This window comes from Erpetoichthys calabaricus, chromosome 9, assembly GCF_900747795.2.
Source record: "Erpetoichthys calabaricus chromosome 9, fErpCal1.3, whole genome shotgun sequence".
Lineage (NCBI taxonomy): Eukaryota > Metazoa > Chordata > Cladistia > Polypteriformes > Polypteridae > Erpetoichthys > Erpetoichthys calabaricus.
In genome coordinates, this window is record NC_041402.2 from 174,544,642 (window position 1) to 174,570,072 (window position 25,431).

The 25,431-nt window shown below is 46.4% G+C and overlaps 1 protein-coding gene across 6 annotated transcripts in view; it reads left to right on the top strand.

Moving 5' to 3' along the window:
* Nucleotides 1–25,431, top strand: part of gramd1ba (GRAM domain containing 1Ba) — a 369,918-nt gene that overhangs the window by 179,251 nt on the left and 165,236 nt on the right. For 2 of the 6 annotated variants that reach the window (XM_051931899.1, XM_051931900.1), the window contains exons 2-3: nt 10,065–10,719; nt 24,162–24,239. The gene's annotated coding sequence lies outside the window, so the exon portion shown is untranslated. Of the gene's footprint in view, nt 1–9,909; nt 10,720–24,154; nt 24,240–25,431 lie in introns of those variants that run through there. The other 4 variants (XM_051931902.1, XM_028810431.2, XM_051931901.1 and 1 more) reach the window with 3 other exon arrangements.

Consider the following 25,431-nt stretch of genomic DNA (forward strand, 5'->3'; position numbering starts at 1 on the left):
CCCTACCATGCCCACCAGTCCTGTCCACTTCGTTCTTCTGAAATAACATCAAGTCGAGTTTTCAAGGTGCCTAAAGTCCAGCTGTCTACCACATGACTTGGTCACTTATTCCATGTGTCTGTGGCTCTCTGTCTGAAGTAAAATTTCCTAAGCAAACCTTTCACAAGTTTCCAACTGTGTCCCCGTGTTCTTGCTGAACTTATTTGAAAGTCCCAGTCTTGATCCACTGGACTCATTCCCTTCATCATTTTAAACACTTTAGTCGTGTCACCTCTTAATCCTCTTTAATGGCTCAGCTCCTTCAATCTATAAATAAATCATAAATTTACATCCATATAGGGATGGATAGGTAAATATGAATCGTAGATATACTGTAGATAGATACTTTATTAATCCTAAGGGGAAATTCACATACTCCAGCAGCAGCATACTGATAAAGACAATATTAAATTAAAGAGTGAAATAAAATGCAGGTAAAAACAGACAATAACTTTGAATAATGTTAACATTTACCCCCCCGGGTGGAATTGAAGAGTCGCATAGTTTGGAGGAGGAACGATCTCCTCAGTCTGTCAGTGGAGCAGGACAGTGACAGCAGTCTGTCGCTGAAGCTGCTCCTCTGTCTGGAGATGATCCTGTTCAGTGGATGCAGTGGATTCTCCATGATTGACAGGAGTCTGCTCAGTGCCCGTCGCTCTGCCACGGATGTCAAACTGTCCAGCTCTGTGCCTACAATACAGCCTGCCTTCCTCACCAGTTTGTCCAGGTGTGAGGCGTCTTTCTTCTTAATGCTGCCTCCCCAGCACACCACCGCGTAGAAGAGGGCGCTCGCCACAACCGTCTGATAGAACATCTGCAGCATCTTATTGTAGATGTTGAATGACGTCAGCCTTCTAAGGAAGTACAGCTGGCTGTGTCCTCTCTTGCACAGAGAAACAGTATTGGCAGTCCAGTCCAATTTATGATCCAGCTGCACTCCCAGGTATTTATAGGTCTATACCCTCTGCACAGTCACCTCTGATGATCACGGGGTCCATGAGGGGCCTGGGCCTCCTAAAATCCACCATCAGTTCCCTGGTTTTGTGCCATATATAGTATGTATATATATAATATAATATATATATAGTGGAGGTTGGCCCGGACACAGACAGGCAGACACATTCATGTCACCCAACACACATTTATTTATCATTTTTAAAGTGCTCACAAACCCCAAAGACCCCGAGTGCTGGCCACACAACACAATGCCTTTTCTCTCTTCAGGCCGCCTCCTTGCCTTCCTCCCGACGTCGTCCAACTTCCACCCGGCTCTTGTCCCTGTCTGAAGGGAGTCTGCCCCTTTTATACACACCCGGATGTGTTCCAGGTGCTCCCCAGCAATCTTCCACCGGCACTCCCCAGTGTGGCAGAAGTGCCGGCTGCGCACCCCGGAAGCACTCTGGGTGTCCCCTCTTTTTTTCCCCCCAGCACTTCCGGGTGTGGCGGAAGCGCTGGGGTCCAGGGTCCCCAAGGCATTGGGGCGCCCCCTGGCGGTGACCATGGGCCCCTACAGGGTAGAGCTTCCAAGCTCTGTACCTGTGGCCCCCAAAGCAACCAGGGTGGTCGCCCCCTCGTGGTCTGGAGGAAACACAAGCCCTCCTCCGGTCCTCTTGGGCGTCCAGGCTGGGTACCACCCCCATCCAGGCACCACTATATATATATATATATATATATATATATATATATATATATATATATATATATAATATATATTGTGACAGATTGAGGCCCTTGTCGTCCTCTTGAACCCTCTGACTCGACTCCAGACACCAGGTAAAAGTCCAAATATTACTTTTATTCGAACTATAACGTGCACAAAGCACCCTCCACTCCACAACACTCATAAATCAATAAACACTACAATAATCAATCCTCCACACTCCCAGACACTTTGCCACCCTTCCTCCCAGCTCAACTCAGTGTACTGGTTTCCCAGAGTCCTTTATATAGTCCATGACCCGGAAGTGTTTCTCCCTTCTGTCCATGTGATCATGAACACTTCCGGGTTGGATAAAAAGCTCCTTTCTTCAACCCGGAAGCACGTTGTTTCCTCTTGTCATGTGATCATGACGCACCTCCGGGTTATAGGGCAAGTAAGAGTCCGGCAGCCTCCCCACAGCGACTCCTGTTGGTCCCCATGGTATCCAGCAGGGCTGTGTATATAAACTACAAAGTCCATGAGGCCCTGCTGGAATTCGGGAACATCCATGCTGTTTGGAAGAGCTCCACCTGGCGGCCTGGGGGTGAGGGCCGGAATATTTAGCCGGCAACCCACCACTAATATATATATATATATATATATATATATATATATATATATATATATATATAATATTATATTATATTATATTATATTTTTATATATACTGTATAGGGATAGATAAATAAATATATCCACTAGACTCATTCCCTTCATCATTTTCAACACCTCACTCAGATCTTCTCTTAATCTCCTTTAAAGGCTCAGCTCCTTCAGTCTTTCCCCATAACTCATCCCCTATAGCCCAGCAATCCCCCTGGTCGCTCCCCTCTGGACTTCTTCTAGCGCTGCTACATCATAATTTTGTATTCTACTTTCAGGGCCCGAGCTGGCAGTGCCCCTTCTTTCAGTGCCTTTTGTAAACTATGGGCACAGCGTGCAGCTTTTAAAGGTGAAGTGTAGCGAGTAGCGTCATGATTTATTTGTCCAGGTTGGATTCGGGAGGGGATGATGACATCTCCAGGGTTCACGGGCTGCCGCAAGGGAGCAGTTAAACCAAAGTGCTGCAGATTCTGTCACCACGTGGGCAGACAATCTGTGAGCCTCTGCCTAAGATGCTTTCATCAATGGAGTGTCAGTCCTTCATTAAAACAATGAGCTGCAAATGGCCTGGGCGGGGAGCCAGGTGGGCTATAAATGGCTTGATGATCGCAACCTCGCAGCTAATTAATAAGTGTGACATCAAACGGAGGAAGCGGCACACCTGATGTCACTTGGCGTCTCGGTTTGGACAGCTGGCGTGTCATCTTTACAGGGAAACGATTAGCTGCGCTGTGGCCCATCGGCTTCTGGGACCTTCCTGGATTGGACCGGAGGGCAAACGGCCACACGTGAAACTAATGTGACTAATTGGTTGACACCTTCCTTCATACAAATTGAACGTCTCGGCTGTGTCTAAAGTGTCACGATAGGCTTACTATTTATTCCTTATTCTGTTTTTCCAGGGTGTTTTGGTAGCTTTTTCAGCCTTGTATTAGACCGGGGTTTCCAGCTCCAATCTTGGGGGGGCCGCAGTGATTGTTGGTTTTCCTTTATGCCACTATCTTTATCAGGGACCGATTTCTGCTGTTAATTGACTTCTATTCCCTTCATTTTAATTGCCATGATTTTAAAGACTCCATCCTTTACGTGGACTGGGTGTTGGGCAGTGTCGTGGGGTTCAGTGGCTGGGGGGGCATCTGTTGGTGAAGAAAGATTCGCTAATCTTGACTTCACTGACGATGCACTGATCTTCAATGGAGGCTGTCATTGGGGCTCTCAAGAGACTGAGTGAAGAGTCTGAGGGTCTGGTCTTGCAAGGGTCCTCGATTAAAAACCAAAGATCCAGGCCTTTAATGACCTAAGTAGATGTATAGATTTAGCTAATGTATATATGGATAGATATATGCAATAAATAGACGCATAGATACAGTGTATAGTGATAGGTAGATAGATATAAATTGGTAGATATAGATACCATACATAGGGATAGATAGATAAACATATACACTAGATACAACTATAGATACAGTGTATAGGGATCAATAGGTAGATTGATATAAATTATGGCTATAGATACACTATATAGGGATAGATAAATATATGCACTGGATATAAATATAGATACAATGTATAGTGATAAGTGGATAGATATAAATTATAGCTGAAGATACAGTATAGGGACAGATAGATAAACATATACACTAGATATATACAATGTATATGGATCAATAGGTAGATAAATAGATTTAGATATAGTTAGATACTGTGTGTGTATATATAATTGTATATATGCAGAAGATATAAACATACAGTATATAGGGATCAATAAATAGATATGTACATTAGATGTGGAAATATAAAAATAGATACAGTATATAGGGATTGATAGGTAGATGTCATATAGATTTGCATACAGTATATGGATAGATATACAGTAGATAGATATATAGATACAGTATATAGGGATTGATAAATAGATATATCTCCATATCTAATGTATATATCTATTTATCGATCCCTATATACTGTATCTATATATCTATCTACTGCATATCTATCCATAAACATATACGTAAATCCATACATCTACCTATCAATCCCTATATACTGTACCTATTTTTATATCTCCATATCTAATGTATATAAAAATAGATACAGTATATAGGGTTCAATTCAGTAGATATACAGATTTAGGTATAGATAGATGCCGCACATACTGTATATGCACTAGATATAGGTGTAGATACAGTATATAGGGGTAGATAGATAGCCCTTTATTTGAACCAAAAGGGAAGTTTAGCTTTTTACAGAAGTTCAATAAACCTGAACAAACACGAACAAACTCCCTGAAATACACAAGAATTACAATAAAGAAGAAACTGTTGTCTTGGCTAAAGATAAAAATAAAGTCCCATTGAAGCAGTATGCAGGTGCATTGCCGTTTGACCTTAAAGGATCCCCCCGTAGCGTTTCCTTCCAGCTGAATAATTGGTTGGCTGAAGGTCCTCCGTGTTGGTGTGTCACAGAGAGCAGAAGTGCAGCCTCGTTCAGCGTGGCCCTCACTTTTGTCTTCATTTTCTCCTCATCTACTTACTCCAGGGGTTTGTCCCCTAACTAAGCCTGCGTTCTTATTCAGCTTGTTGATTCGGTGGGTCTGCCCCGCATGACACATTGGCCGTTACAGACTTGTAGAAAGTATAAGGGACGTCACTACTGCCAAGGAGGAACTGTCTGATGTGCCCTGTCCTCTTGTCATTCCTCTGTGTCACAAGACGAAATGAACATGAACCCCCCCCCTCCCCCCCAAGTACTATGTAGCAGTGCCCCACCTCCACATTTACTACCTGATAGCGGCTGGCCACAGAGGCAGACTCCTTGATGTGGTGAAAGTGTCAATGAGCAGTTTCTTGGTTTTGCTGCTCTTAAGTTGCAGATGATTCTTCAAGTTCTCCCACCAGACTCGAGTCCTCAGTCTCATCCCCTTTATTAGTACTCCCCATCACTATCATCATCATCATCACCATCTGAGAATTCCTGCAAGTGACCGGTTCTGGTGTGATCGTTCTAGTTTGAGGTGTTCAGGATGCTCCTTGTGGTGCTCCTAGTCCTCGACTCTCACCAGAGTGTCCATGATCCAGGAGGCCAGAGGCTCTCTAACGGCAGAGCTGAATGGTTTAAGTCAATAGATAGATAGATATGAAAGGCACTATATGATAGCTAGATAGATAGGTGTACAGTAGGTCTTCACAGTAAATATACAGTACACAGAGATACAGTATGTACATGTGTTATACCATAGAGTGTGCATATCATGAACATGAAGATTTTGTGGCACATTATGGTGGCCAGACGATTAGGGCTGCTATTGCTCGACTCCTGAGTCTTCACTCACCATCTGTGTGCAGCTTGCATGTTCTCCCCGCGTCCATAGGGACTCCTGCTGGAGACTCTGGATCTCCTGCCACATCTTTAGAAATGTGTGTCTTAAATGAATTTGGTCCATGTGAGCGAGAACTTTGGTGACATGGCTCTGCGATGGATTTGGCATTCCATCCTAAACTGAAGACTGCAGGGTGCTCAATATTGTTGGAGCAGATGCTGGCCCCCATGACCCCTGAGGTGGATTAAGGGGGTTTGAGGTATTCTTGTTAATCGGACGCCATGATAAATCAGAGTTAGTTCCTGTCTTTTGCTGATGGCATTAGATGAAGCAAGATGGAGAAGGTTTTGCTGTGTTGTGTTACATGACATTTATGGCACAGACAGAACTGCGGTTTTCTCTATTATGGTCAACTCTGGTGTAACTGCTTGTGATGTCAAACTTGTAGACCCACAATGCGTCCATCTCTCACACACACACACACACACACACACACACACACACACACACACACAAGCTCTAAGCCTCCGTCTCCCACACAGTCTGACTGACTCGCTTGTGGCTCAACGCTGATGGTGTTAACCCTCTCTTACCTTATAAGGAAGTGACGAGACACATGGGGCGGAGCTAAGCTCAACACTAATTACTAATTACTAATAAACACAAGGGTTGCTAGGGCCACTTTGTTACAGAGACCACCCTGCACATGGCAGTGTCTCCCTTTTTTCACTTCTGTTGTATCACATGTGCACCCCTGTCACAATATGGAAAATTGCTGCCCACCACACACCTGTCGTCACCCTCGGCCCCCACTTGTCCAACATGTTATCTCTGGACCTCCCACTTCACTCCATTCATTCCCACCTTGGCAGGGGTTGGGGGGTTGGGGGCCTGTAGCGACACTCTGACTGTGCCCATTAGTCATTTGTGCTGTTGGGTGCGGGCAGTGGGCGCGTGATCAAGCTGTTTACAGAGCGAGGTCTGTGTTTGCTCAGCAGCAGCTCTCTCCTCTGCCACTTAATTAAACAGTAGTGGCTGTTGGGGGGCTCAAATGGTTTTAATTGCACTTTCTAGTTGCGGACAGTTATCTTGACGTTTTCTTTTTCTACTCGCCCTTCATTTTCCTTGGAAAAGTGTCCCGACTTTCACTTCTTCTGCTTTTATGTAAAGCTGCTCAGCTGCTGGTTGCCCATGCCAACTGTGGTGCCACTTTCTTGGCACGGTGCCCTTGTTGGCAGGATGCACAAGAATGGCTTGCATTGACCCCCATGGAGACTCTTTGCTAGAACTGCTCACTTTTAAAGTTAGCCACGTGTGAAGCCGAGCAAGCACAGGGCAAGAAGGCAAAGCTGAAATGGCCCCCTCAAAGCCCCGTGCAGCTGATTTTAGGGCTTTACATGAAGAGAGGAGACTATGCAGTCAAATGCTTTCATTGCAGGGCACTCGAGGGTCAGTAGAAAAGGGGTTTGGTACTCCCCTAAGTCCTGTCTAATTTTGGAATGCCCACTTTGGTCCTCACCCCTGTCGTCTGTCTCCTAGTCTCCTCTAAGCTTCAGTGACCATGCCCACGTCCTCCTGCCTGCTGTTGTCACTTCTGGCATCGACTGTCAGCACAGTGAAGCTCCCTGGCATTCATAAAGAGAGGTCACACACAGCAGTGGAAACTAAGACACACTTCTGAATAATGGATGTGCTACAGTGACACCGAGGGGAGCAGCACAGTGGCACGTAAGCCACACACTTAGGCACCAAACAGGAGAGAAATGTGGTTACACATGTGTCACAAAATCGCCCATTTATGAGCACAGACACTCGGGCCCGAGACATGGCTGACTGTTAACTATGGGCATATGAAAGTGTACGTGGATAGCGGATGGTGGATGGGTGTTGTGTCTGTCCATGGTGGCGTTTCATCATACATCTGGGCAACAATTTAACGAAATACTGTAGTCACAGACAAATTGACATAGTGGGGGCATCTCCTGATGTTGTGCGCTGGGGTGCAAGTGAGGAGCTGCCAACTTAAATAATGAAGTAAGAGCTGGGAAGTCCACACAGGTGTAAGCTGGATGGCTAGTAGGTTATGAAACAGAAATGATGCTTTATAGATAGATAGATAGCGCTGTGCACTCCACTCACATGTGGAAGGAGGGCTTATGCAAATGAAATGCTGCATAACACTGGGAACATGGAATGTGTGATTCTTGAGTCCCAGTGTTTTGATAACCCCACCCAAGCCCACCTGCAGTTTTAATGTGTGTGTGGTAGGCTGGGCAATGCAAATGAGTTGGAGCATTGTGCTGTGCATATATATATATATATATATATAGAGAGTGTGCACCTTGAAGTCGCAATGTACTGTTAACCTCGCCCCCTCTCAGCTTTAATGTGGTGGGTGGGGTTATACAAATGAGATGGAGTACAGTACTGTGTATATGGAAGTGTGCGATTCTGTCTCAGGAATGTACTGTTAACCACACTCGCTACCATTCAGCTTTAGAAAATATGTGGTAGGAGGGGTTATGCAAATCAGTTGGAGCATTGTGCTGTGCATATAGAGTGTGCAACTTGAGCTCACATTGTAGAACAGGTTACCCCTGCCCCCATCCAGCTTTAATGTGTATGTGGATTGGCGGCATTATGCAAATGAGATGGAGCATAGTGCTGCACAAATAGAGTAAGCACCTTAGTCTCAAAATATATTTTACTCTCTCTCGTAATATACCATTAATCCCACCCACTCCCAGTCAGTATTACTCTATATGTGCTAGGAGGGGTTATGCAAATGAGATGCTGCATAGCACCGTGCATACACAGTGTACACTTCAGTCTCCAAGGTTAGAACTGGGATGCTTTATCAACCCCGCACTGTTTTATTTGGTAGGAAGGGTTATGCAAATGAGATGCAGCATTGCACTATACTGTACATATAGGGTGTGCATGTCAGTTTCACTACCACGCCCACCCCCATCCCACTTTGCTTTAGTGTGTATGTGGTAGGATGGGTTATGCAAATGAGATGCCTCATAGCACTCTGCATATAGAGTGTGCACTTCAGTCTCCAAGGTAAGTACTGGGATTTGTTATTAACCCCCTCGCCCCCAATCTAATTTGGTAGGCAGGGTTATGCAAATTAAATGCTGCATAGCACTGTGCATATAAAGTATGCATTTTAGTTTCGTAGTGTGTATGATTCTGTCTCGCAATGTATTGGTAGCCCCGCCTACTCCCACTCAGCTTTAGTGTATATGTAGTAGGAGGGGTTATGCAGATGAGCCGATGCATAACACTGCATTTAGAGGGAGCACCTTAGCCTCACAATGTATTGTTATTCTACCTAGTTCTGCACATATAGAATGTGCGCTTCAGTCTCCTAATGCATTCTTAACCCTGGTAGAAGGGGTTATGAAAATGAGAGAAGTCATAATACTGCGCATATAGGGTATGCACCTCGGTACAGCTCCACTCCTCAGTGTGTATCTGGTTTGTGGGGTTATGCAAATGAGTCATTCACTGCAGCACTTATTTGCATAATCCCACCCAGTTTATACATATTTACACCTGACTCGACGTTAGTGTGGTAGGAAGGGTTATGCATTTGAAATGCTGCGTCACACTGTGCATATAAAGTGAGTGCTTCAGTCTCATAATGCATTCTCAATCCCGCACCATGTGATGTGGTAGGTGGGGTTATGCAAATCACAAATCTGATGCTGTATCGCACTGTGCATATAGAGTGTCAGTGTATTCTAAAGCATGCCCCTTGTGATGTGATAGGCGGGATTATGTAAACTAGGAGTTGTCTAGCACTGCACTTATAGCGTAAGCACCTTGTTCTCACACTGTATTGTTAACCCCACCCCTTCCACTCCCACTAGTTACGCAAATTACCCATTTCAGACGAAGTGGGTGTCTGTCACCCTCTGTGTGGTCCCCAGTGCTTGTGCGTAGTGACAGGGCTGCCCATAAAACTCCTATATGAAAGTGAGCTTGGGTGTCTGTGTTTGTGTGTTTATTTGTGGGATGAGTTTTTTTTTTTCTTTTCACATTTACATTTACACCTTTTATATATTTTGCTGTGCCCGGTGACCGTGCGTGAAAGCTGTCAAGATGTCTATGCCGGTGTGTGCTTTGTCCGCCCGGCTGATTCCGATGGCACCCTGTGTACTTTCTCAGCTCTTCTGCATGCCCCTGTTCTGTGTGTTTGTGTGTGCGCTTCCCTTAAGTTTGGCTTCAGCTAGCGTCTCCGAGAGTGTGTGCTCCACTAACACATGAAGAGTCCAGCAGTGATGACAGGAGCCTTCAGTGACAAGCCTCTTGTGTGTGTGTGTGTTTGTGTGTGTGAGTGTGTGCATGCCTGCCTGCCCTCCAAAGCACATGGTATCACCTTACTCTAACCTTCAGGCTGTGTCGTACGTGAAGACGAAGCAGAAGCCCACCCGGAGTCGACGGCAGAGGACACGCTGCGGATCTACCTCATCCAGAGGCCTTCCTCCCTCCCTTCCTTCCTTCCAGGCTCTGAGAGATGACCTGAGGGGCTCCCCAGCTTGGTTACTTTGTGATCCTACGCCCTTTGCAGCCATGGAGTGGGCAGGCCTCTGACCCACCCAACCCTCACCAAAGTGAAGCCCACTCTTTGACTGGCAGTTGTCTCCTGCCGCATCTGGTGCCCCTCTGTTATGCAACAAGTGGCCATGACTGAGACGCTGCAGCTACCTTCCCTGCACGTGCAGGTCTCGGCTGACTGTGGAGGCCTGGGGAGCACGGCGGTCTGGTCCAGCTCGTCCACCCCGACGCTGCGCCGCAAACGCTTGAAGATGCGCCGCATGAAGAACGTGCTGAGCGAGAAGGACACGCTGGAGAATGGCGAGCTGATCCGGGACGTCTCGGGCTCTAAGGAGTACCTGCAGCTCCCTTCCATTGAGATCACACCATCCAGTGACGAGGACACTCCCTGGTCCAACTGCTCCACGCCCAGTGCCTCTCCGCGCCGCAAGCGCTTCCTGCTCAAGAAGTGGCTCAAGGTGCGTGAGAAGAAGGAGCCGGGCAGCGAGAGCAGGTAGGTGGGCAGTGCCGGGGTAAGGGCAAGACGCCACGCCACCTTACTCTCTGTCTTTCTCGCTCATTGTTTCATTTGGGTCCACACCTCTTTCCGTCTCTCACCCTAACCTTCCTAAATGTTAACAGCAAGCTTTTGAGTCACTGATGCCAATGCAGAAATCAGAAATGGATGACCGTTAGGGTGCCCCGTAGGGTCCTGACCAGACACATTCAGTCACCTTTGGTTTGTTGCAGTTAAGGAAGCCGCAACGTCCTCATCACATGCACGTGTGTCCGTCTCTGATTGGACGGCATTGAACTGTGGGATTGGCACCTCTGCTTGCCCATCTGACTAAAAACAACTAAATTGACCATTCTGTGTATGGGACTGAGTGATGGTCAGACGTCACATTCTCAGGAGGAGCCTAAAATAGCCCAAACCGAAAAAAAAAAAATGAACAAGGAGGGCAGGTAACATGAAATGGGATGGCGGGGCATCCTGCTTGACTGATGCGTGTTACACCCCCTCTGTTTTGCTGTGGTCATGAGACTGACCAGCCCTGTCCAGCTGACCTACTGTCATTTGGGACGTTTTAGAACGTCTTCAGTTGTCAGCTTATCAGCATCCTGTAATAGGGGTCCGTCAGGCGTCCCAAGTAGGGATAAAACTACCCAAATCCAGGTGGGCAAAGCTTGTAGAGATTTACCAAGAAGACTCACAACTGCAATTACTGCCAAAGAGGTTTCTACAGAGTGCCGAGTTGAGGGTCTGCATATTTCTAGGAAGGCATGATTTCAGTTTTTGATTTGTAATACATTTATAAACCTGTTTTCACTTTTTTTTAACAGGAGTGTAATGTGTTGGGTAGCGATGGCAGACGTCTGCTTTTCAAATTACGTCTGCAAAACAAAGATTGTACAGAAAGTGAAGGGGTCTGAATACTTTCGGAATCCACTAAACGAGAACAAACCTAAAGTGAAAAACTGGGCAGCCCAAATAGTTGTCATCAAGGGCCGAAACGTTAAACAAAGATTGAGGTTAAAGACTTTCAGAATGAATGTTGTGGCAAAGAGTCGCGTTATTCACAATTTCAGATAGGCGAAGGTCATCACCTCCTGACCCGTCACGTCGTCACCTCAGAGGCCACACCCCCTAGCAACCGGGAGTGGCATCCTAGCAACGGTACTCAAGAAATTCCCACGTCTTACACTACCGGTCAAACGTTTTACAATACCTCGGTTTTTAAGACATTAAACTGCATGTTTTTTCCATAAAGTTTCATGGAATCAAGACACAGAACAAATAAACAAAAACTAAGTCCAGGAATCATTAAGTGTACAAACGTTTATTCCGATTTTTGGATTCATCAAAGTAGCCTGCACCTTTTGCTCATATAACAACCAAACTGTCGTAACCCTTTGAATTCAGAATGCCAGTCACTCAGTGCAAGTCACCAACTCCGCCTCCAGCAGAAGAACCCCAGATCATCAACTGTCAAACATGGAGGAGGAAGTGTGGTGTCACACACTGAGGAACCATCATCATCGCCAACTCGACGGCGTACAAACACCCTGCATGATGAACTGAAGAGTTCAAATTTTGACTCATCGATCCATAAGACGTTCTGCTGTAGTCTGCAGAGGGTATTTCAAGGCCCTATTTTGTCCTTTAAGGAATGGCTTTCTTACTGCCACTCACCCTGTCAAACCCGCAGCACAAAGTCTCCTCTTCACGGTACAATCTGCCACTTGCTTTATGTTGACCTGCTCTGTTAAGTTGTGCTTGAAGCTGCTGTGCCGTGAGGTGCCTATCAGGTAACCCTCAGGAACTTGTCTTCTGATTGGCTGGTGACTTTGGCTCTGCCAGATCTCCTCCTATCAGAGTTTTGGATTGTGTAGGACACCGCTGGCCTCGCTGACACTTTGATTTTTTTTAATTTGCAAGTCTTCTAAATGAAAGGCCTACACGTCTGTGGGTAGTAATGCTCGGTCCCATTTCATTTGTTAATTGCTGTTTTCTTGCCATTATCACTGGAATATTGTCCAAATAGCACTTCAGAGGGTGTAGTGACACAGCCTGCTCCAATTTTTTAAGTAATCCAACAGAAATTGGGACACCTGTACAAATTGAACTGCTGCAGAACGTCTGTAGGTTGTAACCTATTTGTCGTTCCCTTCTCTCTCTCAATTCCCATTTTGTAATATTCTGAAATGTCATTTTGTTTTTCTGTTTTAGCCCACCTACATTTTAAATTTAAACCTCTGGCAGTTACCTTTTCACCATTTTAGGTCATTCATTGCATTTCAACTAATTAAATTTGAAGAAAATCTTTGGAAAAGCTGAGGGGTTCTAAAACTTTTGACCGGGTAGTGTGTATCAAGATGGCATTGTAAATGGCACAAGATGATTTTCATAACTTTAAATAAGCGCCAGAACTGACTTAAAATGTGAACTCTGTAGAGGAACATAACCTACACGAAGAGCTTGACCAAAAGGCATACAAATATTAAAAATGAATGTGGAAGATGCCAGCCCGGATCACAGACAGACGCAGGACACACAGAAGTCCCAAAACACACGTGTTTATTTTTCACAGTGCACCAGTCACCACAATAAGCTCACAGTTACTCAGTCCTTTCTTTTCCTTTCTTCTCTTTTTCTTCTGCCGCCTCCACTCCTCCCCAGCAAGCTGTGTCCTGTGCTTCCCGACTCCGGCTCCTTTTATGTTGGAACCAGATGTGCTCCAGGTGATGATGATGATTATTATTAATTATTATTCTTTACATTTATATATAACTTTTCTCACTACTCAAAGCACTTCAGTGAGTGTGGAGCCACTTCAATCACCACTGACGTGTAGCATCCACCTGGCTGATGTGATGGCAGCCATTTTTGTGCCAGTCTGCTCCCCACACATTAGCTATTAGGTTTTGAGAGACAGCCCATTAGAGACAAGGGATGATTAGGGGGTCAGAATAACTATGCCATGATGGGCAATTTATCCTGGACATTGGGATACACCCTGCTCTTTACGAATGATACCCAGGGATCATTTATATGACCACAGAGAGCCAGGACCTCGATTGTATGTCTCATTTGAAGTACGGTGCCATTTTTGCAGCTCGTGGGGATCCGCTTTCAGATCACTGAGTCAGCACCCCCTGCTGGCCTCACCAATAATATACCATATCAAAGGCGCTACATAACTGCACAATTTAATTTTTTTTTGCTAAAAGACTGCAAAAAAGTTAATTTCAAAACACAGTCAATAGCTTCAGATTCTATTTATTTATTGTTTAATGAAGAGTATAAGATGGGAGAGCACTGTGAAAAGCACCACATAGCTTTAGCTGGATGGCTGACTTGGTGAATCCCGGGCATTTGAATTCCCAGTTCAGATCTTGTGCCCAGCCATTGTCTGTTTGAGTTTGGCCTGCAGTGGAATGACACCTTGTCCAGGGTGTCTCCTACCTGATGCTATCAGGATTGGTGGCGGTCCCATGACTCTGAAGTCGGTTGAGTGGGCTTAAGTCTGATACTTGGCTCTGAGGCTAGGGATCTGAACTGGCAATCGGGAGGTTGGTGGTTCGAATCCCATAAATGCCAAAAGGGACTCTGCTCTGTTGGGCCCTTGAGCAAGGTCTTTAACCTGCAATTGCTGAGCGCTTTGAGTAGTGAGAAAAGCGCTATATAAATGCAAAGAATTATTATTATTATTATTATTATTATTATTATTATATGTACTGTGGATAAAGGACTTAAACACTGGGCACATTATGAGGTGAAAATTCTTTCTTTCTTTCTTTCTTTCTTTCTTTCTTTCTTTCTTTCTTTCTTTCTTTCTTCAGTTCTATGCCCTGCGTGTGCTTTAAACTTCAAATGAGTTCACTGGAATCATTTCTTGTCTCCTCCCTCACTTCCCTGTTTGTTTGTTTTCCTCTTCTTCTTTTTTCTTGTACTCTTTTCACTCTTCATTTTTTATGGCCCTCCCTCATCCCCTCAGCATGTTCTCTGCTCCCCCCTGCCTTCTCCCTCCATCTCACTTTAAATTGAGGGGGTGAGGGAGTGCGAGCAGGGAGGGGAAGGGGTGGGGATTACTTTTTCTCAACCCCTCCCACCCATACTGCACCTTTAACTTGAATCTCCACCCCTCCCCTCCTATTCGTCACCTTACACTTTATTCCACGCCCCCTTCTGCACAATCAGCCCGCCCACACTCCCTCACCTCTCCCTCTACTCCTCCCCCTCCCCCCCCAGCTTTTCTTTTATCCCTTTCCTTCATTCCTGAGTTTGTCTCATTGTCTATCAATGTCTTGCCCCTCCCCACCATTTCTTTCACTTTATTCTTTTCTCCTTCCTGACCCCTTCTCTCATTTTTATTCCTTGGCCCCATAATCTTTCATGCTGTTGCCTGGTGGCCTCCCTCACCTGTCATTCTATGCCCACCTTTTTAATTCCGGTCCCCTCCCCACTCACACTACACCACCTTTTTTCCTCAACCCACCCCTTCTCACTTCCCATCCTGTCACTTCATTTTACTGTCATCACCTCATCCCTCCTCTCATTCCTGTCCCCACGCCTGCCCTTGTCCTCTCCCTCTTGCCTGACGTTCTACCCTCTCACGTTTCACTTAATCATCAGCCCTTCCTGTGCCATTCTCACCTTTCGTTTAATTTCCGTCCCACACGCCCTCACCTCCGACTTTTTTCCCTAAAAACTGCCATTCTCACTTCTGATTTTTATTCCCTGCCATTCTTACTTATGTCGTGCCCCACCGTGCCACACCAACACTCCTTTCACATTTGACTTTATTCCTCACCCCTCCCCTCCTATTCCTCAGACTTCATTTTATTTCCCACCCCATTATTTTTTTTTTGCCATTCTTATCTTTCATTTTATTACCTGACCCCTTCTGTGCCTTTACGTTGCCGGTTATCTTCCTATTCCTCACCTTTCATTTCAATACCTGCCCCCTCCTGTTTCACCTCTGACTTAATTCCTTGCCCCTCTGTTGCCATCCTTACCTTTCATTTGTTTCCTGCCCTTTCTGCACCTTCACCTGCCAACACCAACACTGGCTCACCTCTGACCTAATTCTCTCCCCCCCCCACTACCATTTTCACCTTTCCTTTTATATCCTCATCCCCCCCCCGCACCTTTATCCTGCCTCCTCTCCTGCTTTTTTTACCTGTTGTTTTATACCCCACCCCTGTCTGTGATTTTGCTTTACCCCCATCTTCCTATTCCTTACCTTTCATTTTAATGACTGCCCCCCCCACCCACACTCCCCTCACCTCTGACCTTATTCCCCACCCTTCCCCCTCACCTCATATTCCTTACCTTTCATGTCTTTTCCCCGCCCCTTCTTCTTCTGCTCCAGACCTTTCATGTTATGCCCCGCCTCTCTCTCCCTCCTGCCCCGCCCCCTCTCTTCCTCACCAGTCACATTCTCCTCAGTCGTCTTCTCTTTCTGCTGGCTGGCTGCCATTCTCATGATGTGTCTGACTAGCCAGTCAGTGAGTGTTCTCTCAGTCCGGTCAGGTCAGGTCAGGTTAGGTTAGGTGGGGTGCATTCACTGCCACAGCGCATTGCCACTTCCAACAAATGACGAAAAAGCTCAGGATCCTGGGGGACCTGAGTGCTGCCTCCGCATCACCCCAGTTGTGATCCCCAATGGGCCTGAGCCCATTGGCTCTCTGTTGGTTTTCGACTGTTCTGGGGGATGGGGCTCCCCTTCATAATGCGAGCGATTCATCCTATGGGCGGCTACAGCAGAGTTACTCCTGCGGAGAGCAGAAAGGGGTCCTGTCTGTCGTCTCAAAGCTGTGTGACATTTTTTTTTTTTTTACAGTGACTGGAGTGCCAATCCTGCCACCAGCCCCCATGATTTCCCTGTAAGTTGGAGGGTCGCTTGCAGGGCTGGATGCAGTTTAACGTCATACCCAGGACAGATTCTCTCAGTGGTGGTGACAAATAGCAGGATGGGTGACACAGTCTCATGAGCCACTTGGTCACTCCAAGACGAATGTGTTTTTCCGACTGTGTAGGAAAAAAAGATGCAACTAACCAGTGGATAGAAATGCATGTAGATCATTTATGGGACAAGAAGTCTATAAAGTGCCTTTCGCAGTGACAGTAAAAGTAGCATTGAGCAAAAGGTAAAGGTGGTGGTGGGGGCAGCTACCATCCTTTCAACTGGTTTGACGAGCCAGTTGGCATCCCAAGCTCCCTACTCGGGTGGCCATCAGGTGGAGTAAAAAGTGAGAGCCCCTGCACACCCTGGACGTGCCACCTCTGCCTCTGTGGACTTGTGTCTTTCTATCGCTGCCCCTGGTCCGTTTGTGCCCACCAGGTCAGCATCTCTGTGCTTAGAGGGTGGGCTGTCGGCTGTCCGTTCCACATCTTCTGCCTTTCAGGGGTCTCTCTCTGTCCTTCGCTTTCTTCTGATTTACTATTTGTGGCCGGCCCCTGTCCCTGCAGTGTTCTCTTCTTACCGTCTCGTCGATGTCTCTGAAGTGCCCGTTTCTGTCAGCAGGTCGGTCCTGCGTTTTCTGCCTCATGTTTTGGGTTGTGTGACGTGTCTGAGGGGGCTCTGCAGCTTTGATTTCAGCCCATTTTCCGTCACATCGACTTCTTGTGGCCGCCCACTCCAAGTCTGTGACCTGCACTTTGATCCTCCGTCCAACTTCTGTTGTGTCTTCTGCCCTCGTGTCTTCCGAGTTGGCGGATTCGTTTGATGTCACCTTCTAGCGCCCACTTCCTGGGTTTGTCTCCATACAGCAGTTGATCCTCAAGTCCCCTGACGCCCACTTCACATGCCTTTCTCTGATGTCTCAAGCTCTTTCAGGTGGTCAGACCTGCGCTTTCGATGTCATCCCACGTCCATGTCTGATGTCTCCAAGTGTGTTAAGAAGTTCTCATTGAGGTCCAGCTCAGGTGTATCTCGTGCCCAGTTTGTAGTGGCCCTGCTGCCCTCATCCAGCAGTTTAATCTCCTGTCCACTACTGTACAGTTCCTCCAGTCCACTGGTGGTCCTGTTGCTCTCCACCTGGGGTGTCTTAACTGTGGTCCTACTGTGGAGTCCCTCTGCCACTTTACCTCCTATTGCTAGTGTCCAGTGCTCCATTTCCCTATTAATAGGTGGCCATCATCCATTCATGGCTACAGGGGGCTTCTTCCCACCTGACCGTGTTGTGAGGCTGGCACCAGAGCAGATATGTTACACTGCTATTGATGTAAAGAGGGTCTTCTAGCTCAGTCGTCGCTCAGTAAAGCCACTCAGTCAGATGTGTGACGGTGCCACCTGCACCCGCCTGTCCTTTCCTTCCTCTTCTTGCTCTCCTTTTAGTTCTGGATACTCTAAATGCTGTTACCGGACATCTTTTAACACCAGCATTAAAAGACAAATATCTCCGAGGAGATGGAATCCAATCCCCCATTGAGGCAGCCAGTGGTCATATCTCTGGTGCACTTTCATGTCTGTCACTAAGCTGTAACTTGTCTAAAATGACAAGCAGGTGTCCAGGGTGAGGACACGATGGCCGAGGCTTTGCTCATAAGACCCAGCTGTGGCTGGGGGGGCCGAAGCGGAGCATACCACGCCCACGACTTGGGGGTTTTCGTATGGACACTTCACCATGGAACTAGCAGGGGGAGAAATAACAGAGTGGCATGCTGGCATCACGGTGGGTGATGCGGAATTTTATTACAAATGAGCGGAATCCTTTGAATTGCTCGCTTTGGTTCTTGAGTGGTCCGTACGCTGGTGCTGTGTTTTTTTTTTTTAAGCACTGTCGTAAGGTAGTTGGTGCCTCTAAAGGGTCATGTACATGTGCCAGGCACCCCATCCAGAGCAGCTAACCGATGATGCCATTCTAGGCTGTGGCATCCGACCACCCTGTCATTGAAGATTTGTTCCTCAACATAAAGCTGAAGTTTCAATCGGCACCATCAGATTGACAGTCGCACTGTGGAAATTCCCAGCACTTGTTGGACCAGGGTCCCCTCTAGCATTTTTGATGCCCTAGGTGAAGCTGTAAACCTCTTTGAGTGGGCTCTTCACTGCCAGACCTGTACATTGAAACTTGGGGACATGAGAGACAACATGAGAGAAGAATGAAATATGGAAGATGTGGGCACAATACAGTGGATTGACAGTCTGTGAATGTTGGGGGGGGGGGGGGGTTTTCTTATAGCAATGTCTGTTTACAAAACTACCTTGGAAGCAGTGCTGTCTTAACATATGGGCACAATGGGCACTGGCTACGCAGAACACAATGATGCCCACACTTAACATAAGACAGCCCTGGGTTTGGAATTGGCAGGGGGGCCCAACACAAAACACAAGGAGGTCCACACTTACTTAATGTAAAATTCCAAACGCAGCGCTGTCTTAACGTATGGGCACAATGGGCACTGGCTGGGGGTCCACGATGTTTCTGATGCCTGTGTAGGTTTCTGTTTTGCTATTAAAACAGGGGTCCCAGCGCACTACTTTGCCTTGGGTGGGGTGCTGTTAAGATGGCCCTGCTTGGAAGAATATGCTTGTGATGGGCGACATTTCATAAAACTCATAGGCACTGGGCTGTACCAGCAGGGTTTATTCTTTCATTTACTTAATTCAAATTCCTGTCTAATTAGATTAAACTCGTATGCTGGTTTTTGAACCGCCAAAACACAAATGCCTTACAATGATGGTGACAGTGTAGTTATAATCTTCATACGACAGCTCCTTAACGTGTACATTTCCTTTAAATTAATGAAACAAATCGACACACTTTAAAGAAAAATTGTCACAAAAATTCAAAGAAACGGAAGTATAATGAAAACAGAACCTTTACCCACAATTCATATGTACTGTATCCTCGTACTGCGCATGCTCCCAACCTCTATCTCTCGTACTATATCAGGTGTGCAGAGCTTGTAGAGACTTGACGCGAAGATTTGAAACAGTAATTGCTGCCAAAGTGGCATCTACAAATTAAGACTCAACTTCAATGGAGGAGTTTTTCTTTTTTTAATTAAATTTGCAAACCTTATTGAAAACCTCGTCATTATGAAAAATGGCAGATTTATCCATTTAAAATGGAATCAACCTCGCAATAAAGTGTGCAGAAAGCGGTGGAGACTCAATGCTTTCTGAATCCACTTTTTTTAAGATAGTTTGTGAAATGATTTAATTTCTGTGGGTTAGTGACGCCACGGTGCACACCATTGCTATTTTTGTAGTAATGTCCTGTTACGGTTTGCCCGTTTCTACGGTGTTCTTTTTCATCCCAGACCATCTAAATTTCGTCTCCTCATCAAGTTTGCCCAGGGTTAAGGTGAAGAGCCGCTTTGCATTGTGGGCGGTGGTGACTTCCAGTGGTACGTCGGTGTTGATCGCGCTCCTGAGTGATCTGGTAGTACCATCTAGTGGCCTCTGTGAGAATAACAGGGTTTGCTGAGTGTTACTGAAATGCGCACCATGCGTGGACGCCGCACTTGCAGATTATGTTTCCATTATTTAGCTACAACACAATATTTATTAATTATAATAACTGATACATCTTCTCTTCTGCCGCCGTGACTGAGTATTTGGCATTTGTAAGAATCGTAAGCACAAGTGTGACAGTTGTCGCCGGTTAGTGACCTTTGGGAAAAGACATCAGCAGCTCACTTGAAAGGGAAAATTGGGATTTTAGGAGTAAATGGTTGAACTGGGAAGGGAATTGGCAACACCCTGTGAAATTGTGCTTGCTCCGGCGGGGGCACTAAGTCAGAACAGCAGATTGAAGCTGAACATTCAGGGTTGCACTAGCAGACCTCTTAAACGGCCCTTGAGGATGACGCATTAAGCGGGCGCGTTCAAGGCACACACTTGTCACGGCCCGTGCGATTAGCGCGTTAATATTTTCTTAGTAAGTGACAGTGCTGGTCAATTAACAATTACTGACTTTAAGATGAAGAAAAGGTAGAGTGTAGGACCCATTGACCAAAAACTGTGAAAGAAGGGTGAGGGTAATATTCTCATGAGTGGGGGACCTATTATACGATGAGCATTTCAAATGTTTTTTGTTATGTCTTCCTTGCGTTTGGAGACCTGCTGCGACATATTCAGCCCTTTGTTTATCATTCTGGCACTCACGTATCCAACCTCTCCTTGAAATTCATGATTTGGGATGCAGGTAGTTATTGAAATGGGTCCAGCTGCAGAGACCTCTGCCGCTACATGATTCGGTAGCTCCGCTAGACAGCCAATTGGATTGCAGGTTTTTGTCATTTGGTTTACATGAGCGCGGTCATGCGCTGACCTAAATCTTAACTATAGTGTCACCAGGCGTTATCAGTGACGTATAATATAAAGCGACAACCTCCTGAATGGAGTGGAGCGCTGGAGGTCCGTGCGCAGCGCGTGTTTCCAAAGCTGACGTCATTTTCGCCGCGCGTCCCCCAACGCGATATTACTGCAGACTTAGCGGGATTACGTAGAAGCTCATAACTTTAAGACCTGGAGAATTTCTCCTTGATGTCATAATAGTCGACTCTGGGACATAGTGAGGAGCTGGGTCTGAGTGCACCGGGCAGGGCTGGCACCACCATTAAGGCAAAGTAGGCATTCACCTAGGGCACAGATCATAAGGGGTGACCCAGTCATATGGGTTAGCTATTGATCAGTTGGTTGGTGCACTAAAAAGCTTTGCCTAGGGTGCAAAATAACCTCTCACTAGCACTGGCACCGGGTATCAATGCCACTGATTGAACTGGTAGTATGTGACTTTTGAATAGTGGGAATCACCACCGTCAATGTCATAGGCTGAACCCGTACTCACAGAATCTACAGGAGCGTGGGTCACTAAGGACAGGTCACTGTGGACATCTGGGCAGTTCTTGTCCTGCCCAGCAGGCCCTGAAATAATTGGGAGGTGTCTTGAGAGTTAATGTCCTGACTAGTAGGACAACGATCAGCAAGTCGAGAGTCGGTGTCTGGTCGTGGAGCGAAAGGGAGGCGCCTGCAAAGCCGTGTCCTCAACTGGGTCAACCGGGAGATGTCTGAGTGGGTGCCCAGGTATTTGGTATCAGGGTCGATAGGCAGGCATCTTGGGATGCCCTGGGAGTCACTTTCCTGTGGTGGCAAAGAAGGGGCATTTCTCAGTGGGCACTTTGAGAGTCAGTGTCCAGATTAGATGGCAGTGGCCCAACTTAGTGGTATCCCTGGAGGTATTGTAGCAGTACGGGGCTGTGGTCTAACAGGTAGGGGGAGAGTCTCCGGGGTACCCTGGAGGTTTGTATCTGGGCCATTAAGTCCTGTGCATTAAGTCCTTATGTCCTACGAAGCTTTGGAGGGTCTTTGTCCTGTAGGCAGGGCCGGATTTATATGAAAAGAGGCCCTAGGCTATTCCACTTATGAGGCCCTTTCACCTTCCATTTTTAAGTTTGTAAATTACATGAGAGATAATAAAATTTTGCTAACAATTTGAATGTAGGCCCCTCTTGATCTTGAGGCCCTAGGCTGAAGCCTAGTTAGCCTATAGGAAAATCCGGCCCTGCCTGTAGGTGATCATAGAACAAACCGAGGTGTCCCATTGAGAACTTTGAGAGACACTGTCCTGACTAGGAGTCCCAGATCAACAGGGAGGAAGAGGAGGAGAAGGTTGGGAGTATGTGTTGCCGCACCCACCACAGGATGAACCACCTGAATTAGGAACCGAATGCAACAGGGAGGCGTCTCTATAAAAACCCTGGATGTCATTGTCCTGGCTAAAGAGGTCATGGATCAAAGGGGAGTTGTCTTACCGGAAACTCTAATAGTCATTGTCCTGCCTAAGAGGTCAGGGACCACGAGGGTGGTGACTCATTGAAAGCCGTGGTAGTCACTCTCATGACTCAAGAGTCAGGTCTCTCACTGGAAAGTCCAAGATTTGCTATACTTACTGTGTTTTTTTGTAGTGCTTGGACTAGGGGGAGAGTTGTCGGCCCACCGAGGTGGGATCTTTGTGACATTTTGTGTACTGATTAGGACCAGCGTGGGCCAGCACAGAAATCACTCAGTGGACACTTGGGAAGTCATTGTCCTGGTCAAGATATGAGACGTGTCTCAAAGGACATCCTGTAGGTCAGTGGCTGGGCGGAGAGGTAAAGTAAAAAGGCCTTAAAGTAGAATGTGCTAAGAGTGGGAGTTGAGGTCAGCTTGGTGGTCTCTTGGGGCACCCTGGGGAGTCGGTGGATGGACTGGGAGGTTGTGGGTTAGCTGTCTGGCTGTAGTCATTAGGTTGCCTCTAGAAGTGCCCAAATGTTGCTTTCCTGCTTAGAATGTGATTTCCCCGTATAGTGCCTTTCACAGCAGAGCGAGTGATTAAAAACCATTTCAGGTGATTGATTGCTGCTGCGGGGTTGAGTGAAGCTTATGATTCAGTCAACAACAACAACATTTATTTCTATATCACATTTTCATAAAACAATGGAGCTCAAAGTGCTTTACATGACAAAGAAAGAGAAAAAAGACAAAATAAATAATTAAAATTAGGGAACACTAATTAACATAGAATAAAAGTAAGGTCCAATGGTCAGGGAGGACAGAAAAACCAAACAAAAACTCCAGACGGAACCCCTGCAGATTTTATTTTTTTCTCCAGCCGAGGCCACGACACCACCCAGTCCTTTAGGAAGAATGAAGAATAGAGGACTGGGAGGATGGGAGAGGCTGAGCACCACACCAGCATCCAATTAAAGTTCTGGAGGGACAAAGTGGACCTTGAGTGGCAATTGCAATATGAGCAGACCAGGCAGGGGGCGCCACTGCGATGTGCAGTTCTAAAAGTGGCTGAGGGGTGACGAGCTCCCTACACCTTCCATAAGTGGTCCGCCCTGTTTGGTGGTTGTAAGGACAGCTGTGTAGTGTAGTGTAGTGGTTAAAGCTCTGGACTTCAAACCCTGAGGTGATGGGTTCAAATTGCACTAATGACACCTGTGTAACCCTGAGCAAGTCACGTCACCTGTCCCTTTTCTATAGTGAAGCCCAGCTGTGGCTGTTTTGAGGGTCACGTAGGGAGGGGCAAATGCCAACCTCAAGGTGTACAGTTCTGTGCCACACGTGGACACCCCAGCCCCAGTGCCATTGGGGTGCCTTTCTGACTGCCAGGACTTTTCTGGATTTGCATGTCAAGAGGCATCCTGAAAGATGGCACAGAACCTAGTTGGCATCTTGTGGGCATTGCATAATCATTCATCCTGTAATTAAGCTGGCAGAATATGGAAGAAACTGGCATGGGGCAGGGAAGGCTTCCGGGCACACTAGCCACATAATGGAGAACAGAAGGCAGGCCAGAATGGTCCGGAAACAAACGGCACAGACATAGCAACTGGGCATCGTGCTGCCAATTAGGAGAATAAAAAGATTTTGTATTTTTTTTTTAAATATTTACATCTGTACCCGCTTTTTAGCTTTTTATCTTTTCTCTCTCTTTCTCTGTCACTTGCAGCAGCCAGCAGAGCAGTCAGCAGAGCAGCCATGATGACGACTCGGCCCGCTTCCTGACCCCCTTTATCCGAGAGGAGAAGTAAGTGCAACGAACAAAGTGGGCTGTTACTGCAGGGATTTGGGGTCTTCTGTGTTTTTGTTATATAGCATCTTTCACTTTTCGAGGGGGGTCTTCTGTGTCTTTCACTTTTTGGGGGGGTCTTCTGTGTCTTTGTTAAATAGCATCTTTCGCTTTTTGGAGGGGCTTCTGTGTCTTTGTTATATGGCATCTTTCACTTTTCGGGGGGCGTTTGTGTCTTTGTTATATAGCATCTTTCAGTTTTGGGGAGTTCAGAGTCTATGTTATATGGCATCTTTCACTTTTTGGGGGTCTTCTGTGGCTTTATGTTATGAGGGGGGGTCTTCTGTGTCTTTATGTTATATAGCATCTTTCACCTTTCGGGGTGGGTCTTCTGTGTCTTTGTTATATAACATCTTTCAGTTTTGGGGGGGGGGTTCAGTGTCTATGTTAAATGGCATCTTTCACTTTTCGGGGGTCTTCTGTGGCTTTGTTATGAGGGGGTCTTCTGTGTCTTTATATTATATAGCATCTTTCACTTTTCGGGGGGTCTTCTGTGTCTAAATATTGTATAGCATCTTTCACCTTTCGGGGGTGTCTTCTGTGTTTTAGTTATATAGCATCTTTCACTTTTCTAAGGGGGTCTTGTGTGTCTTAATGTTATACAGCATCTTTTCTCATTTCAAGAATTTAAATCACGGTGCATTTTGTGGGTGAATGATAGTCTGGCGCCCCCCAGAGGATCACTTCCTACTTAGATTGTGATTTCCTCCTGTATAGTGCCTTTCACAGCGGGATACTTTACAGAGCCAGTGTTTGTTTAAAAATCATTCCAGGTTATTAACTACTGGGGCGGGGTTAGGTAAATCTTATAATCCAATCAGAATAACAAACAGAGGGCTGGAAGGGTGGGAGCAGCTGAGCACTACACCAGCATCCAATCAGAGTTCTGGGATGGTTCTGGGCACCCACAACACTATAAGCTGATTGGAGGATTTGATGTTATTTCTGTGGTGGCTTTCTAAAGTTAGTGTGATGAGAAGGACATGAATACTCAGAAATGTGCCTTTGTCACCTGCGGAGCATTAGGGCAGCCCTACAGTGGGGGGCTCAGGTGGTCATGAAGTGGCACAGTGATGCAGACATTAGCATAGCTACCTCACAACTCCAGGGACACGAGTTCGAATGCCACCCCGGTCACTTTCTGAGTGGG